The sequence below is a fragment of the Equus quagga genome, chromosome 1 (genome assembly GCF_021613505.1).
Source record: "Equus quagga isolate Etosha38 chromosome 1, UCLA_HA_Equagga_1.0, whole genome shotgun sequence".
Taxonomy (NCBI): Eukaryota; Metazoa; Chordata; class Mammalia; order Perissodactyla; family Equidae; genus Equus; species Equus quagga.
The window spans coordinates 69,135,285-69,139,819 of record NC_060267.1 but is presented as its reverse complement, the minus strand read 5'-3'; the positions used below and the strand labels follow the sequence as shown (position 1 = coordinate 69,139,819).

The 4,535-nt window shown below is 46.7% G+C and overlaps 1 pseudogene; it reads left to right on the top strand.

Moving 5' to 3' along the window:
* The first annotated feature begins 748 nt into the window (after positions 1-748).
* LOC124236554 (retinol dehydrogenase 14-like) lies at positions 749-1,725 on the top strand (annotated as a pseudogene).
* The last annotated feature ends 2,810 nt before the right edge of the window (positions 1,726-4,535 follow it).

Here is a 4,535-nt window from a genome sequence, read left to right as displayed (position 1 = left end):
TTCAGTGGTGTAACGAAGTGAAAAAATCTATCAGACAGCTGGCACTATGAGTGTGCTCCAGGGTGACACTTTTCTAGAAACGCCTTGAGAATCTGCCTGGGTGGAATGTGAGAGAGCAGCAACCCAGGAAGTAAAAGATGCTGGCCAAACTGCTCTGCCCGAGACAAGGAGAATATGTTCTTTTGCTCCCAAGAGCAAAGAGGCAGGAGGGATGAAGAGGGGAGGAACAGAGAAAGAAGGGGGCAAGGAGGGCCTGAGAGAAGCTGCGAAGATGGTGTCCAGGATATGGGGCGCTAGGCCGGTGGAGAGTCCCCTGTGGCTGGATGCCCAAAAGGTGTTTTAAATGTTTAATGCCAAGTTTGTTCATTTTTTAAGTGAGGCAAACCACCTCAACCTCCTTTCCCCCCAACCCCTCAGTCTTCGGTGGAGTTGACCAAGATTCATGAATCAGTGTGTGACTGGATTTGTGTGTGGGCGCCTGTTAGGGGGGTGGCACTGTGGAAAGGGCTTTGTTGAACACCTGGGTCAACTTGGAGACTGCAGGTGTGGAAATATGATCCAACAGAGGCCCTGGGAATGTTGGGAGCCTCTGGGGAACCAGGGAATCTCAGCGAGGCCTTTGAACCGCCACAGGGCACTGAGTGGGGATTTTGAGACCTACTTAATTGGAGGCGCATCAACTTCCCCATGATATCAGAACTATACTAGAAATTACAGAGGGACCAGTGGGCCCTCCGCCCCGGCGGCTATGGCAGCGGCTGCAGTGGCGGCACTACTGGCAGCACTGGGTGAGACCCTGTGGCTGGCTGCTGAGCTGATCCTGGGGCCCAGCGGCTGCCCGGAGGTGGGGACTCCGGCCTCGGGCATGGGAAGACCGTGCTGACCACGAGGCGACGGGCGGCCTGGGCGCCTAGCTGCTGCGCTTGGGGGTTGTGGGTGACCGTGGGCTGCCAGGACCCCGCGCGGAGGCGGCGCCAGCGGCGGGTCAGCTAGATCTTCAGATGCACGAGGCCGGAGTCCCCACCTCCGGGCGGAGCGGACTGGCGGGCTCTTTGGCAAGGAGTGGGACCTCGCCTCGCTGCCCCCAGTGCGCCTTCCGTGTGGAGATGCTGCAGGAAGCGCCTAGAGCGGACGTCCTGACGAGTAGTGCAAGGATCCTTCAGTCCCTTATATGAAGACCGAAGGGGTTGAGAGGCAGTTTGCAGTGAACCATCTGGGGCCCTTTCTGCTCACCAGTCTTGGACTCCTCAAAAGTTCAGCTCCCAGCAGGATTGTGGTAGTTTCTTCCAAACTTTATAAGCATGGAGACATCAACTTTGAAGACTTGAACAGTGAACAAAGCTATAATCAAAGCTTTTGTTCTAGTCGGAGCAAAGTGGGGAACATTCTTTTTACCGGAGAATTAGCTCGCGGCTTGGAAGGCACAACGTACGTTACTGTCAGAGTGTTACCCCTGATATTGTGCAGACTAATCTTGGGAGGCTCATACACATCCCACTGTGGGTCAAACCACTTTTCAATTTGGTGCCATGGGCTTTTGTTCAAAACTCCAGCAAAAGGTGCCCAGACTTCGATTTATTTAGCCTCTTTGCCTGAAGTAGAAGGTGCGTCAGGAAAGTACTTCGGGGATTGTAAGGAGGATGAACTGTTGCCCAAAGCTACGGATGAGTCTGATGCAAGGAAACCTGGGGTATCAGTGAAGTACTGGTTGGCATGTTAAAATAGAAACAGGGAGTGAAAGACCTATTTATAAAACCGGATGTCAGTTAAATTGGTGTGGCTTGAGCACTTGCTACTTGAAACACAATTTTCATTTTATAATAGTACTGCTTAGAGGTATATATGGATATTTTCAAGTTACTAAAAGGTTATTTTTTGGAGAAAGTAAAATTTTAGAAAAGATGTTTTAAATATATATAATAAGCATAATGAGTACTGAAATAGGTATAATGAACAATACAATTATATTTTAAAAATTATAATTGAACAAGCATGGATTACAAATATTAAAGAATTCAGTGACTTAAAATAAGCACCTTGAGAAGTTTTTCAAATGTCTTTGAGTTTCATGGCGAAAGTGTTAAATATTATTGCAAGGCTGGATTTGTGTGGAAATAATATGCCTGGTGTGTGTGTAAAATTCTTACTTGGAATAAATATATTGATTAAAAAAAATTAGAGCAGATCTCCAAGGGGAGCTGTGGAAATAAGACTAAGAGGCAGTTTTGTGTCTTAATAATTTAGCTGCCAGGGCAGTGGTTGGGGTAGGGGTGAGCAGAAGCTGGACACCCTTCTTCCAGATACTTGTGGCTTCCTCCCTCACATCATTCGGGTCCCTGCTCGTATGTACCACCCTCAGACAGGCCTTCCCTGACCAGCAGAACTACTAAAGCCACCCCCATCACTCTTCTTTAGCTCCTCTGAGTCCTGGAAATTCTATCCCTGAATTTCAGTGGATGTAAAGCTATGTTCAGTTCAGTGAATTTAGAGAAAATACTGTTCTTGAATGCCAGCCCTTTATCCATTCACTCATTCAACAAATATTTATTGAGGGCCTACTATGTACCAGGCACTATTCTAAGCACTTGGGATACATGTGTCAACAAAACAGGCAAAAATCACTGCTCCTGTGGGTCCCAAGCATTAACACAAACACAGTCTTAATTCTAATCATCCTAACCCTGCACAGCAGGAGAAGTTTTTCCTCTCAGGACTCAAAGCACTTTACAGGGCTTCTTAGGCAGGTTGCTTCCGGGTAATGGGCTGCTGACACAATGCAGTACTGAAAATATCAGTCAACACAATAGTTTTTCTAAAATGTTAAGGTTATGAATTTTGTGTTTGTATAAAAGGAGTAGTTTGAGACATCAAATTTCAAAAGCCTCCATTTTAAAACTAGAATATTCTGAGGGGTGTCATTTTACCTATCAATCTACCAATCATCTATCTCTAATGGGCCATTTGATTCAAGTAACATCAAACCAAGCTAATCCAACTTATTTATTACAATTAAACTCCACCCCCCCAACAAAAAAACCCACCAAACTTAGCATACTCTATGAAGTACAGTCAGATCAAATCCAAGTTGCTACTTGTTCGGTTCTGTACTCCAACCATCATCCATTCACCCAGGCAGTAAGAGCTCAGTGAGGGCTGAAATCAGACCCATGCCACTAAGATGCTCATGATCTAGAGAAGGAACATCCACGGACTCAAGCCAGAAGCACACTGCAAGATGGATGTGCAAAATGCTACAGATGCACAGAGAAAAGAGTCTCATGTTCTCTCTGGGAACAGAGCAGATGACACTTACCTGGCCATAAGTAAAAAGGAGAATTTCATGGGTGGAGATGGGGCAGAACTCCAGGCAAAGGAAACAAAAGGAAATCAAAGGGAGCGAAAAACCATCATACTGGATTCCGGCAAGTTCGCTGTGACTGAGGTATGTTCCCTCTGCACCAGGGTGTATTGGGGTTGTGGCAGGAGACGAAGCGGGAAAGATGGGCAGAGTCAGGTAATGAAGGGCTTTGTATGCTAGCCTGTGAGCGATCGCCATCGTTAAACCGTTTAAGTAGGGGAGTGACATGATGAGACTTGTGTTTCACAAACATCATTCTTGGAGCAATGAGGAATCAGACTGGAAGTGGGGATAGCAGTTAGGTGGCTGTTTCAACAGCCCAGGTGAGAACTGATAAGGGCCTAAACCAGGGTAGAGGGTATAGAGGGAGGAATCAGAGAGTAGAAGGTTCAAGAGTAAATTCACAGGACTTAACATGGGAGGTAAGAGGAGACCAGATGGCCTGAGGTTTCTTGCTTGGGTGACGGGGTAAAGGGGAGAGCTCCCAAATTTCATCTCCCTCTCCCTTACTTCTTCCTGACAGCATCAGGATGATGATTAAACTAATTTTATTCTTTACCAGTCTAGACATCCTTAATTTACATAATTAGCTGGTTTGGAGAATTCTCCACCTTTTAGGTCTGTGCCAACCCGAGAGAAAGCCCAGAAACTTGCCTTCTCAGCTTCCCTCACAGCCAGCAGCCAGACACAGGAATCGAACTCCATTAATCAGAGATACTAGAATTTTTTTGGATGCTAGTGACACAAAGAAGAGTTGCCACGAAATCCACTTTGGTGGTGGTGGTCACAGGTGGATGCAGTTCCTGGAGAGCTCAGAGGCAGGGCTGTTAGAGATGACCTCCAGACCCGCCTGTGTTCAGAGGTGAGCTGGTGTCTCTCCCCAGTGGGGCGGCAGTTGTGTTCTCTGGGGCAGCTCTGTGCTGTAAGCTGGGGGTTACTCCTGGGGCCATAATCTTTGGCCCTCTCAGGCATTTTATGAGTTTCCTAATAGCCTTTAATAAATCACTTTTTTGCTTCAACTAGGCCAGATGGTTTTGTTTGCAACTAAAATCCCTGACTGGTAATACCACTTCTCCCTGGTTGTTTGGCTGAAAGTGACAGCAGCCTCCTCGTTCCATTTTATTTATTTATTTATTTTTTGAGGAAGATTAGCCCTGAGCTAACTACTGCCAGTCCT